Raw genomic sequence first — 15860 nt, 5'->3', positions numbered from 1 at the left:
ATGCGTGCTCCATGGGGTTGAGGTCTGGCGATTGTGCAGGCCAGGACAATACCCGGACGTTCTCCGATGCCAAGTATTGACTGGTTCGCCGAGCTGAGTGTGAACGCGCATTGTCATACATTAACGTAAAATCGGAGCCAAAGGTTTGTGCAAATGGATTGACATAAGGTCTGAGAATATCCTCAACGTTATTTTCAGCGTTCATGTTTCCATTTACAAAAACGAGCTCAGTTCGCCTGTCCTTCATAATACCCGCCCATACCACAACTGTTGAGCCGCTGTATGGATGAACTTCCTGAATGCACCTGAGCCTTTCAGTATTTCCGGGCCGACGGTACACTCGCACCCTTCTTGTATCAGGTCTAAACCCGAATCGCGACTCATCGGAAAACATAATTTTATCCCATTGTTCCTGGGTCCTTGTTCTGCGTTCTCTACACCATTCATTTCTACGAGTGCGATTCCCGTGACGTATCGGTGGGCACCTAATTGGGCGTCGAGCTCGTAGGCCATGCAGTCGATTTCGCACAGTTTGGTGACTCACTTGAATTTTGTAGCCTCAAACTTATCTCTCGAGAGGTTAACATCGGCTGGCGTCTTGCCGAGTGGTTGTACTCCTTTTACGGCCTGAATGCTGTTCAGCGGGTTCCCTTGTATTATTGTAGCGCTGCCAAAGACGACAAATAACACTTCTATGAATGCCAAATTGCCGATATACCCGACATTGAGTACTTCCCCCTTGCAACATCCCTACAGCTCTTTGCATTTCATTTGCCGTCAAATGACGTCGCTCCATGACGTAAAGAAAATCTAGCAATTCAATTTTGTCGCTAACTTTATTTAAATGGTTGGTAAAATTATAAAATCAAGACTAAACTTAAATTCAAACAAATTCCCTTTCATTTAATTTTATGAAAAAAAAAAACAAAACTTAATCGAATGTTTTTTTACAACCAGCCAGTATGACCAAACAATATTAACAAAATAGTTTACATACCTATGCACTTTGAGTGAATAAAGACTTAGCAATTAATTAATATAAATGGTAAATTTGTAATATCATGCATGTTGCCTAAGCAAACTAATCTTTTTTGATGTGTGTAATTTACCTTTATGAAATATTAGATAAATATTTAATGATTTTTTGTACTTAGTAATTGGTCAGTATTTTGGAATAAATTAAATAAAATTACAATAAGTCAATTGATTATATTAAATATAGGTTACTAATAAATGGTGAAGCAGTTATTTAATTCAATTATTATATTTTTCGTTGATTTTTTTAAAATTGTATTTTATTTTATTGAAAATCGCTATTTTGATTTGTTGCCATGACCATTTTCATGAACAACATTTTTCAACAACAACATTGGCGCGTTTACATAATATGAAAAAATATCTAACGTAAAACGCACGCTGTCAATCTAATTGTAAGTTGACCTATATAGCCCAGTGGTTCATGACCCTGCCTTCTGAGCTAGTCCCGGGTGGTGCCATGATCGAATCCCGGTAGGAGCAAACATTTATAATTATGAATGTTTATTTCCGAGTCATGGATATTTATATGTATTTATGTATGTTTAGGGTATGTGTATCACATATAAATAAATTGTCTAGCGCCCATAGCACAGGCCATGGCTAGTTTGGTGCAAGATAATTTGTGTAAAAGTATTCAATATCTAAAAAAAGGTATATGCAGCAAGCAGTACATACATGAAATACTTTAACCGTAAATAACCATCCATACTCTGTGCTTTAACTCTGTCTGAATTAAAAAAATAATAATTGTAAGTGTTTGAGTACAGCGCCATCTACATTAATATATTGTCACATTAATATATGTCCTACCTTTTGTAGTTTCCGACTTTATACGAATAAACTTAGCAGTCTATAAGATGAATTCCTATTGCATTCGAATTTCAGTAAAATACGTGTAGTTTTCAATAGATGGCGCTGTGTAGCATTAAATAAAATCATCTGGGGAGAGTGATTAGGATTATTCCAAGCAGTAACTTGAACTTAACTGTCATACTCATATCGAAGCCTTAGTAAAGAGTAGTTATTTTTTTATGGAAGAGGATTACAAATTCATGGATAACACATTCTTCTGCAACGCTACATTAATCACAAGAGCGTTGCCTGCTTTTCAGGAAGGCGAATAATGATCAAATAAAAATTATAATGCATCATTGAAGTTGTGATGTATTTCCATTCGAATAAAATCAGATTTATTAAATTAAGACAAAAAATTAAACTTATGAATGTCTTTGGAAAAGGTTGAGCTTCTTGTCATTTCTCATTATCTAAAGATCTTTGTCACTCTTTTTAATCAATATTTGTTCAGTTAATCCCAGAAGTGAGACATATCACGTTTTAAAAATAATTAATTGTTTATATTTACAAATCATTACAATATATTATGTGAAGCGTTGCAAGCGTTGAAAAACCCATTTTTAATTAATATGAGTTAATGAGTACAGTAGATGTACACACACATAGTAGCATTATAGTGGCGACTATCGGTGAACGTGGGCAAAACCCAGGCATCGCGACCGGGAGTGTGCTCACAGGCCAGCAAAAGTTGCAGCTAAACGGACAGGACATTTCGTGGTCCCCGGCGGTAAGGTCTTCGGGCTCACCATCGACCGCCGGCGCAATATGATCAAGCACGTCACGAAGACCATCGCGTCGACAAACGTCACAATGGTATTACTTCTCCCAGTGCTCTCCCCAAGCATTCCTCTGAGGGTTAAGGTGTTGGTATACAAGTCCCACCTACGCAGCCGACTCACGTACGCCGCGCCTGCATGGTACGCGCTCGTGAGCCAAACTAATCGGAAAAGGTTACAAATCGTTCAGAACAAGATTCTCCGCCGTATCAGGGGCGCACCATGGTACGTGAGCAGTACGTGAATCCAGAGGGATCTAAGAGTCGAGAGCCTAGACGACTTCATGCGTCGTCTCGTCGTCAACATGTACGCGCGTGCTGATGCGTTCGATCTCCATCATCTGCGAGATCTGACACGCGCGGCCACCTGACGGCCGCCGCTACCCGCACGATCTCGTGCGGGACGAGCATGAAGAGTGACTTGTTTGCGCTCGGGCCCACTGATCGCCCTCCCTCTTCTTCGGGGCTGATTGCCAGGGTCCGCGCAAACCGGCGATAACTCACCGGACTTGACAGAATAGGCGCTCCCTCAGCTACAAAAGATAACAACAAAGGGGAGCATCCACTCCCCCAGCAAATATAACTATTTAAAATAAAGAAGATGACAGTAGGGAGCAATCGCTCCCACCTCAATGACCCGCCCGTCTCCAAGGACGGCGAGTGAAACCTGCTACGGGGGACGAGAAGTCCCGATCATCATTTCCCCAACGCGTCCTTACTGGCGCGGCGAGAGGAAACCATGATTTGTAGCATTATATGAAGATAATGAAAGTATATGTTATCTATTCTAACTATAAATGAAGTAGAGATCCCGATAAAGGATCATCCTGCCACCACAAGTAGTGACAGTTCACGAGAATGACAAGTATTATTGAGGAAACCAAAAGTATGTTTTCACACGTAAATAAGCACAGCAATATGTTTACATAAGTGATATAGCAAAATTGATATTTTACATAATTAAATACGTTTTGCGACACGTCTTTTAGCAAACAAATTAGATTTTGGTTAAAACAATTTGTCAAACCTACTTTCCTGGTTTTACCTCACAGTTTTACATTAAATCCTTGTTATATATGCTATATTGACAAATTAATGAATATTTAGTGAATTCGTGTGCATATTAGGTAAGTATTAGGAAATTCTAAGTTAGCATTGCTGTGTAACTGAAAGTAAATGGATTATATTATATGCGGGTAGAATACCTGCCTAACTTCAATGTGTGGAGCTCTGTTCCTGGGCTATGGACTATGGCTATATAAAAGGAATCTATCCGAAAATTCAATATTTCCATTTTGTTCTTCGAGAATATTTTTTTAATAATACACACCCTACCTCTGCAACTCAGTCCTGCTCGGGATTCTTGAAAAACCCAAAAATGTGAGCGACTTCGCAATTGCGCTAGTCAAGGAATAACTGAATGGTTACTTTATAAAAAATAACTTTATTCAATAAACCCGATTTACAATGTTTACGGACCTAAGACTAAACACAGAATACTTAATTTTACGGAAACTAACTTTATATAGCTTATTCTAACAAAGAGAGTCATATTTCTGTGGGAAAGTAATTTGGTACATCAGCAATATTGTTTCCAAAAGGATCTACACGTGTAAAGTAAATGTACCTACGACTTGTTGCTATGTTCTACTTTGGCTGACAAAGCATAAATCTATGGCGTGAGCACCCTTAACTCGCTCGTCTGCTTAATTAAGGTGGTAGGTCTAGTTATAATGAATACAATACAAGTATACTATGAATGTATAATGAAATATACGGGTACTTTAAATATACTGGGGCCTAAACTAAGCCCGAACCGATACCTTAGGACTCCAGCTCCTTCCATTTCGGACGTCACGTCATGTCTTTTAAATTCCCATGTTAATACAAAAAATATATATATTATTTGCGGGTGTGTGTTCCGGCGCCCTGCTGAACACAAGTAGTACTTTTTCAAAAACAACAAAGATGTTATTGAATTATAATATACATTATAAATGTTATTTTTTACGTCATCTTCAAAACCCATCACGGCCAGTCTCTTGTACAAAGAATCTTCCCTCTTATATCAAATCAAAAATATTTCATTTGATAGGTAAATCACATTACACTTGAAATATGACATTTTTTCATACAGCTCATTCGGAAGGCAGATTTCCTCAGAGAAGAACGAGCAAGAATCTCTAAGGTTACTCTTTTCAAAACAGAATGGTGCTAAAAGTTCTTATTTTCAATTAAATTTACAAATCATTTCGATTTCAGTATATATGCAAAGTGACGCTATAAAAATACTCAAACATCAAATTCTAAGGCCTTACACGAAAAAAAAAAGTAAATTAACAATTAAAAACACGAGTACACCAATCCAAGCATACTGTAAATGAAATAAAGGCATGAAAGCATTAATATCCTAAATGGAAAACTATTTTCATAACTATTTTCAAATATAACTCGTGCCAATAAAGAAACGAATCTTAAATGGCGACCACTACGATTCGCTCTCACTCGCACATGTAATGTCATCTATCTGCCATCCCTGTTTTGCTGTCAGTTCAATCTGTTTCGCCGCAATTTTATATTTTTACTGTTTGTACTTCGGAATCCATTCCATTATAAAATTTTCATTGAAGTGTTTTCCATAATTTTTAACACATTTTACTATTAGGTACATTACTACTATTTATATCTATGTGATAAGTGTCAATTGAGTAGGAAAAAAATCTGCCATCTGCGAGTTAATTATGCGTGTGCTACAAAAACTTCCAAATATATATAATGTATAATTCATATCTTTGTCTTAAATATATTTTATGTGTAAGCCATTATCACAAAAATAGTCAACCATAAATACAATAAAAACTTTCATTTATTTTATAACGCACATTTGGTAGTAACTAATTGATTGATACTAAAAAATACTTTTATCAAATCTTGTATTTAAAGTCCATACACTTCGTCATATTTACACTACATCATTGGGACAAATATATGAATAATAATGACGATGACGATAAACAGCTGAGTGCGCGATATTATGTTGCGGACCGGTGGCGGGCGAGCTACATACAATTATGATTGAGAAATTAATAAAATATATGTAGGTAGATGGTTACTTAAAAGTTTCCACATAATATGTTTAAAACTATGTAATTAAGTATAAATTTACGATTTGAAACTTGTTTGATAATAGTAGTTTAAGTAAGCAACAAAATTTTGTTTAAAGGCATTTTTAATTTCACTATAATGAAGAATTTTATATCCAGATTATTTTTACTAAGCTTAGTCCAGCTCAACGTCATTCGACAAGGATTTGCAGGAAAATAGGACTACAGAATGGAAATGCGTGCGGTACTATTACATGCATATAGTAAACTCTTGGTTAGTTGATCTGAGATCTATTCCAGTCCTTTCCAGAAGCTCTCAATACGTAATCGGTGTTCAAGTGTATTTTGTCTATAAATTTAATTTATCGACGATATTTATAATATATCGACAATACGGGTTTGGACCCCGTGCCTCCTGGCATCTCGTTCGACTCTTAAGCTCTTTTCAGACTACTATTGTGATATATAGTATAACAAATAAGGACCTAATGCTATAAGTGAAAATAAGTGAAGTGTGAACTTGTCCATAATAATGTATGGTACGCGATATTGTTGTGTTATTAAATAAATGCTATATAATAATAGTAATATTGACACATTTTGACACAAATTATCTTGCCTCCAACTAGGCATAGCTATTAGACAACGATATATTTAACACATTATACTTACTTTAATATACATAAATACATATAAACATCCATGACTCGGAAACAAACATCCATATTGCACCTACCGGGATTTGAACCTGGGACCTCTATCGCAACAGGCAGGTCACTAATCACTGGCTATATAGGTCGTCGCTATGGGCTATATATACTATTATATTATAGCGTAGTCTGAAAAGAGCTTTAAGTTGTGGCTGTGGTTTACATATTTTTTCTAGCACTTCTTAATTATATGACGGCTTGAGGTTTATGCATTTTTGTTGCATCGCTTCCCATAATATAGTATGGTAAAGTAATTTCTAGAATTATGGAGTTATAAATATTGCTTTAATAGAGTGCAAATGTGTTTCTTGCCACTTACTACTAATATCTTCCCTTTCTTGCGTGCGTCCATGCAGAATGGGTTGTCGCTATGCCAACTTCATGGCTGACAGGCTTGCCCTGCATATTTCAGTATGACAACTCTCTCTGTTATCCCTAATTAAACATTTTATTGAGATAAAACGTTTAGTTGCAAATGCAAAGGGAATCTACTAGTCTTGCCATAAAAGCTCAATCTTTTCCGAAGTCATAGTAAATCCTCTATTGACAAATAAATAAATGAAATATATTTGTTATAACGCAAACCATACTAAAACAAGTTATGATATCATAAATCAAACTAATAACCCATCCATCTTCAATATTTGATATATGGTTAATCAAATCAAATCAAATCAAACACAATCGTAACTAGAACAGTTCAAATCTCACTCCATACGTTACACGGTTACATAACTAACATAACAGTTACTGCAGGTTATTTTCGTGACGCTGCGTTGGTCGGTGAGATCGTATGAGCACAGCGGCTCATAAATAATGCAATAAAAACATCTTCTCGGTTATTACACCCGAATTCATGCATGCCGAGTGGACTGAGATACTCTATCTTTGAGTAAAAGTGAAAACTGTGACGCGGAATTGTCGCTACATATTTGAATTGGGCAACATATTATACCGAGTCAATGTCGATTCTCTTATAAATGTTATGTAATCTTTGTAATATAATCAATATCTTTGTTGTTATCTAGATATATTTAAAAAAAAACTTTGTGTGTACTTATGTATGAACGCAAGAAGTTCTTCTTCTTTGGCCTAACTAAGCAAAAATCATTAAAATGATTTATTCCTCGTGCTATTCTACGTTTTTAGAAAGAACAATTTTGTAAAATCTTGCAAACATGGCTTTGACAGTTAATTATTAAATAACTAGCTGACCCGGCAAACGTTGTTTTGCCATATAAAGTATAATTCACGCGATAGTTTTATAAATAATAAATAGCCTATGTCTTATTCCTGTGTGTAAGCTATATTATTGTAAAGTTTCACCAAAATCCAATCAGTAGTTTTTGCGTTAAAGAAGTTCAAACATACATCCAGACATACAAACTTTCACATTTATAATATTAATAGGATGAATACGGCAGTATGGGCTTGAACCCTTTGCCTGTCCTAATAATGGACGAAGAAACCAAAAAAATAACGAGTGACGCAAACGTCAGAAAATTTGCAAACTGTACAGTGCCAAAAAAAAGAACTTCAACCTGTTACTATTGTGTTACAGTGATGCGCGTGCATCTTGAAATTTCACTCTTATCATTTTTTAATAACGCGCCTAAAGAAGTATAACTTCTTCAAATAAAAAATGTTTTGCTTCCTGAACCCTGGGTACTTCTTTTGACACTTTGTGCAAACATCCCATTCCATTATTGTGATTAATATTAACCTCTTTTTGAGGTGTAGATAAGTGATTTGGCGTGAAATGAACGAGGTTTCTGATGTAATAACCGCATTCCAAATTTGAATAAAAATATTGCAGTATTTATGTTGTAATATTAGATAGTTTATACGTCTAGATAGAGTATCTTGCTGTTAGACAACCCATAAAAACAGGCCAGGCTTTAGAGTGCGTGACAAGCTACGCCATACACTCGCGATTTGTATGTCACTTTGTGTTAGTGTGTGTGCATTGCGCAAAATAGAGGTTAGCTCTAAACCCATATTTTTTCGACGTTTTCACAGCGGTAAGAGTCTATCTAGACGTATTAATGATCTAAGATATTAAATTATTAACAATATTTATGGCTAGACTAATAAACAATCATCCTGCAAGGACTTTACATTTAAAGCAATACTTTTACATTCTTATATAGATTTATATGGGAACGGCCCGCTCCACGATGTCGACACAAGTAATGACATTGAACAAGCCAAACGAACCAGCGTTGACTATTATATATTCTTTGTCAGCTTCATAATTTTTTATTTAGTTTGTGAATCTACCCAGCACTTGAAGTATAAATAAAAAGGCCAAGATGGGGCGGTCGTGAACACCTGATATCAAGTGGGCCGTTGTCCGTCCGTTGATGAAGGAAATAAAATTTATCTTATTTGAATATTGTGAACGGATTTTTTTTTAAGTAATTCCAGTCTGTGGTCTTTACCTTATAAGTATTTCCTTGCTCCTACGTGATAACTACGCACTAATTTTATTGTTCATGTCAATCCTTAGTTTTGTGAATATATCTTAACGAGATACTGTGTGCGACTTGAGACATAAAAATAGGTTGAAATTGGTTACTAAATTTTTTGACGTTTGCGTCATTCGTTAGAAAACGAGGACAGGAAAAGGGTTCAAGCCCATACTGCCGTATTCATTATGTAATAATTGATTGTCAAAACCATCTTTGCAATTTTTATAAATTTTTACAAAATTGTTCTTTTTATAAACGTAGAATAGCAACTTCACTCGCATAGATTTTGATTGGAATTTTGGTCACGATTAAGTTTTTTCGCTAAAATCTAAAATTTCAATTCTATTAAATCGGTTCAGCAGTTACATAATGTTATCTGGATCATATAGACATACCAAAAATGCAAAACTTTGTATTCTGGTATTATGTAAACTAATTTACTAATTGTAGCTGTTTCTCATTAAACAACGGATAAAACTATTTTTTTTTTAAATTAATTAAGATTTATCGCCCCCGAAATCCCCTGCATACTAAATTTTATGAAAATCGTTGGAGCCGTTTCCTAGATTCAGATTATATGTATATATAGAATTGCTCGTATAAAGATATAAGATGTGCGTCTAGTAAACATGCATCGTTTTACTGCAATCCCCCCCCCCGCTCCCCCCCCTCAATACGTGACGTGACGTAGAATGATGACTGCGCTGAATATTTATGCGAAGGTTTTTAGAGCACTTTGCTTGTAGAACAGCTTGTAGAATTTTTTTCACCAGAAATAGGAATATTTCTGTAGCCTTCACTCGTGTATCGGGACAATAAATAACTTGATTAGGCCACTATTGAGGATTAATTTAATCGTAGGCATTGATAAACGACATTTCCTGTGTATCGAGAATGATCAACAGGCCCTAATCTATATACCAGAAGGCATTTTTAATATGTGAACCACGATCACGAATATTTTTTTAGTTTATTGCACAGTTAAGAAGATATTCCTAAAACAATAATACGTACTTATTAAGACACGTTTTGGGATACAGGAACTAATTGGATACTTAGAAACCTTCAAGCTTAGAGCCTTATACCAGAGGGAGGCTAATTTGCACAAGATGCCGGTTAGATTTTGGGTACCACAACGGCGCCTATTTCTGACGTAAAGCAGTAATGTGTAAGTGTCTGAAGGGCGCCTTATCTAGTGAAATTACTGAGCAAATGAGACTTAACATCTTATGTCTCAAGGTGACGAGCGCAGTTGTAGTGCCGCTCAGAATTTTTGGGTTTTTTCAAAAATCCTGAGCGGCACTGCATTGTAATGGCGTATCAGTTACCATCAGCTGAACGCCCTGCTCATCTCGTCCCTTGTTTCCATAAAAAAAAGAGCATGATCACTTCAAAGGCCGGAAAAGCATCTCTTACATCTCTTGCACTGTCGTTTACACCATCCAATAGGTGAACCAACTGCTCTGTTGTTATGTTAGTCCCCTCTTTATGTGTGAACGGGTCCGAAGTTATATAGACCTTCAATCTTGTTTAGTCATACGTGAAAGAGTTCCAGCGGCAATTTTAATTTCTCAAAGTTCTATAAACACATGACTACCCCGATCTTTTATAGTCCTTTGCAGAAGAACAATTGATATATCTGTTGATACTACGATATACGAACTTGTGGCTGTTATCCAGCTTTTGAATCGTCTTGAAAATGACGGATAGCAATACATGCATTGTACAATGTACAGGCCGTGAAGTGAATGGCATTTGCAAAGTTGGACAGACCGACAGTGTGATTAAGAGAAAAGTAGAGTAAGAAACAGAGAAGGAGCAAAGTTGAGATGATTTGGCCAGTTAAAGAGGTTGCATGAAAGTAAATTGACGCGTTCTATCAAATTCACGATCAGAGGGCCTACCATCAACTTTTAAAAAGCGATGCGATTCCGATGCAGTTCAGTTTAGGTACCTAAACTGAATCACTAAAATTGTGTGTAAAATGTACCATGAAGTGCCTTTTAATGATATGATTTTAGCAGTTTTTTTTTTTGCGTAGAAAATACTAAAAATACATTTTAAAATTGCGCTTTATAGCGTCAAATTATAAACCATTAAGCCCTTTTGTGTACTTATTAATTAATTATAGTAATATAAATAAATATACTTCTTTGAATTACTAATTAAATGTTTGCTTAGGTGTTTTTGTAAAAACGAATTATGAACATTGATGTTTGATTTGACAGGAGCACAGAGTACATTTTTTTTGAATTCGTTCTTGCAAACAGGCCCTTGCTGCCTCGTCTTTAGTATTTTCATTTTTGGTATTTATTTTCAGTATTTTTTACAAAAAAGTCCAATAAAGTATTCTCATCTCATATTTCATCAATAAAATTTTCCTTTTGTGTATGTTCTCACTATTTTATAAAAGTTATTAACAACACGATTCACTTTCCTCTAAGGAAGTAGCAACTTTTTTGGAATCGCTCACTTTGACACATAAGCTATCCAGTTTAGGTTGAAATATTACAATATGGTACAAATGAATGAACGAACTTAATCAGTTTGCGATTCAATTGACATCATTGCGATTTAATCAGTTGATTTTACGTCAACCTAAATTAGATAGCTCTAATCACGTCGTGGTACGAAATAGCAAAGCAGCTCATTTTAGGTTGTCAATTGAATCGCAATAAGAGTTCATGGTAGGCCCGCAGGTAAAGAATATGTTGAGAAATAAACTGCATGGAATTTGCATGAATCCAGGGGAGTAGGGAGTATAGATAATATTGGTAATGTTACTGAAGCAAAAGAAAGGAAAACAATCTTATGCAGCTTTGAACTAGTGAAGTAAGAGCTGAATGTACAGAGACATAAAACTTTGACCCCAAGTTTGATAATGGCAATGAAAAAGATGCAATAAAAAAACCGGTACACTCCGCAAAACTATTTATTTTTTTGGTATAATGGCTATAATTTGCATTCGAAGTAATTAATCTATTGACCGGTTGTTGACCTTTCCTTGGCCGACAAGTAAAAGTCTGCTCGACAATACAACAGCACACGCACCGGATTGTGAGATAATTTCTATTGTTTACTAAATCTTTGTTTAGAAATTTGAGAGTGTGATGTGAGAAAGGTTTCAATGAAGAAATAATATCATATCGCTGATATAATGTAATAATTAGAAAAACGAAGTCACTGAAAGTAAATTGTTAATATTCTAAATAAAATACTGAATAGTAGACCACTGTCACCACGTGCGGGGTTGTAAACTGTTCGGAGCTTGGATGAGTTTATGCGAGAAGTTATTTTCTGCTCACCCACTCCATTTTTCTGCTTTCGCGCTTCGTATTTACATTTTTTTTTTGGAAAAAAGATTTTATACCTATGTTATTATAACTATCTATCCTTTAATACGTAGCCAGGCAGCGGGGCGGAGCGAGGAAGTAATGCGGAGCGGGATTGCAGACTGTAAGGAGCTAAGACGAGTTTATGCGAGAAGTCATATCCCGCTGACTCGCCCCTGCTTCCTGCTTCTTTCACGCCTTTCTTTTTCTCCACTTTCACGCTTCGTATTAAAAAGAAATAAAGTATTGAAATAAATATTTTATGCAATCCTAATAATATTTATAAACGACTAGCTGACCCGACAGACATTGTTCTGTATATAATAAATAAAATAATGTTTTTATATGAATTTGTCAATAATATATCATAACATCAAAAATTACTAAGTAAAATATGCATCCTGCTGTCGTTATGAAATTGTTTCACAGCAGAACTGTCAAACCGTGCGTCAATAAATTCTCTCATAGAAATTATGTATGGACACATCAAAAGAAAAACAAATTTGTTGTTTTTATTTAATTTGGCAGCATTTTCCTATTTATTCACCTTTCAAACCTTCTCTGGACTTCCACAAATGATTCAAGACCTAAATTTGCCAAATCGGTCCAGCCGTTCTCGACTTTTAGCGAGAGTAACGAACAGCAATTCATTTTTATATATAGACTAGTGGACCCAACAGACGTTGTCCTGTACACACGTCTTAAATTTGAAAAATCGGTCCAGCCGTTAGGAGGAGTTCACTAACATTCACATGAGCAGGAGAATTATATTATATGGACGGAATTGAGAATCTAAACCAATCTCAAATTCACTGAAACAAACAAAAAAGTCATCAAAATCAGTCCAGCCGTTTAGGAGGTAGTTTAATTGTGAATCTAAACCATTTTGCATCCACCTGAAGACACACACCAATCTCAAATTCACTGGAACACACAAAAATATCATCAAAATCGGTCCAGCCGTTTAGGAGGTAGTTCAATTGTGAATCTAAACCATCCTCGATTCCCCTTGAACTAACATTAAAAATTTCATCAAAATCGGTCCAGCCGTCTAGGAGGAGTTCAGTGACATACACACGCACACAAGAATTATATATATAAAGATAATATAATGCTCGCTAATACCTTTACTTATTAACAGTGTCCTTGGATTGATAAATCTATCTACTGTTCTCAATGACTTTCTGTTCTCAATAACTCTTGTGGTTTTTACTTTTTTATTTACATTTAGTTTTTTAGCTTACTCGTGTAAAGCATTGAGTAACATTTGAGTATTTTTTGCATCACTTTAAATATATAAGTGTAAATAAAATAATATGGAGAACGATTAAGCTGTTAGTTAATATATATAAATAAATAAAGATTTAAAAGAGTGGCAATGAGGTTCTTACCACTTCTTCTCATTTAAGCAATACCGAAATGGTAGTAAATATTTAAAAGTATTATTTTTGACATTCGTAATTGTCATTTCTTTGACTCCTTAGAACATTGAAACCTTAGATTAAGAATTGGTCTTCGCTGCGCTCCAACTAGATACCGCAGGCGTAGTCGCAAAGTGCGGCAACTAATACTACGCCCAATTGGGCGTACTCGAGCCAGTCTCGAACAATGTATGACGTTGAAATGCGACATGTTCTGTTAATCTTTGCTAATACTTGGAAACTAAAATGCCGGGTTGCGTAGTAAAACTTTGTAAAAAATAATAATTCAAGAAATAAGAAGGAAACTGTGATCACATATCATCAGTAAGTATTTTGTATTTTATTAATTTAAATGTAAAATAACACGGAGCGAATATATTAAGAAGATGCCATTGAGTAATTTGAGTGCCAAGTATAAAGTTGCCCTTGTAAAAATAGCTATTGTTTTTAGGTAGTGGGGTATCTAGATGGATCGCAGCGGATACCAATCATTAATATAAGGATAGCTCATATATTATTTCGTAAGAATATCGTGCCGTCTTCAATGTAAATGTTACCGACATTGAAACTAAGTCACTAAGAAGTATTACTTAAATGTTACACGCGGTAATATTCAAGTCATGGCGGCTCTCATTAGACACAATAAAACTATCAAAATTTAACAGTTACGACTTCATAACGCAATACAAATATTAATATTTTGACACTGATTGCTAATAGCGAAATACTGGCACATATTCATAACTTATTCCGTAATTTCCTTTGAAACAAGAGAATAACAAAAATATTTATTATAAATTAAGCTAGAGGTTCCGGGTCCGAATCCCGGTATGTGCAATCATTTATATGATGAATATGAATGTTTGTTTCTGAGTCATGGATTTTTATTTATATTTATGTATGTTTAAGTAAGTATATTGTATTAAATATATCGTTGTCTTGCACCCATAGTACAGACTATGCCTAGTTTGGGGCAAGATAGTTTGTGTAAGAGTGTGTCAATATTATAATAAATAATATAATAAAAAAAATTACAGTCATGGAGATTGCCGTTAGAAATGAAATCTTAGAACTTTTATAACTAAAATTAGAAATTTCATAATGTTTAAAACAATTAAATTATTAACTTCAATTCAACTTGGTTGTAATAAAAAGTTAGTGTCATCTTACAAATGCAATATTAAAATTTTCAAATAATTATCAAGAATAATAATATCTTCAATTTAAATTAGTCTTTTAATAAGTTATTGATAAGAATCGTTTTTAATGGAACTAATAGAGTCGATGTAACTGCCTAATCATAATTACTTACTATTTCTTTTATTATCGAGCGAATTGTCGTGGTCTCATGACCTTATCAGTGACGTAACGATAATTTATAATTCAATTCAACGTGCAGCTGAGCAAACGTGTCGATAATAAATAGTTAATTAAAATGTCCGACACCGTTGCTCATAAAGTGACTAAGACTATTGTCACGTCTCCTGAAATATATAAACCAGTTGGACCTTACAGCCAAGCCATACTGACAGGACACACGCTGTACATCTCCGGCGTGTTGGGGCTTGACCAGCAGGCGCAGTTGGTTTGCGGTGGCCGCGACGCCGAGGCGGAGGCGCGACAAGTGCTGAACAACATGAAGCACGTCCTGGAGGCTGGAGGCTCCTCGCTCGCTGCCGTCGTCAAGACCACCATCCTCCTTCGCGACATGGACGACTTCCAAGTTGTCAATCAAGTGTATGCAGAATATTTCCCAAGAGACTGTCCTGCGAGGGCCACTTACCAGTAGCTAAGCTACCCCTTGGAGCTGCAGTCGAAATTGAAGCTATAGCAATGAGTGGAGATCTGGTCATCCCTGAAGCCGGACCCTGTCCTTGTTCCAAAGTTTAATTGTAATTGTTAATGTCAAACCAAACAAGATCTTTTGATATTGATTTAAAAAAACGTCATGGAAAACTTCAATTTATTTTAAAACTTATTTTTCAATAATATATTATTAATAAAACAAAAACACGATTTCAACAATGAACAATATATACACATTGAATTTTTCACTACATTCATTCAATTTTACTTATACACAGCACGAATGTTTCACAATACGTCAGCTGTATAGCTACAGATATACTGCTTTAAGCACTTCAGTGACGCGAA

At 35.3% G+C, this 15860-nt stretch overlaps 1 pseudogene; it reads left to right on the top strand.

Annotated features, from left to right (window-relative positions):
• Nucleotides 1-14745: 14745 nt before the first annotated feature.
• On the top strand, nt 14746-15596 carry LOC126967837 (2-iminobutanoate/2-iminopropanoate deaminase-like; annotated as a pseudogene).
• Nucleotides 15597-15860: the final 264 nt, after the last annotated feature.

This window comes from Leptidea sinapis, chromosome 14, assembly GCF_905404315.1.
Source record: "Leptidea sinapis chromosome 14, ilLepSina1.1, whole genome shotgun sequence".
In the NCBI taxonomy this organism is placed as follows: Eukaryota; Metazoa; Arthropoda; class Insecta; order Lepidoptera; family Pieridae; genus Leptidea; species Leptidea sinapis.
Note: the sequence above shows the minus strand (reverse complement) of the source record. Positions and strands in the feature narration are given on the sequence as shown.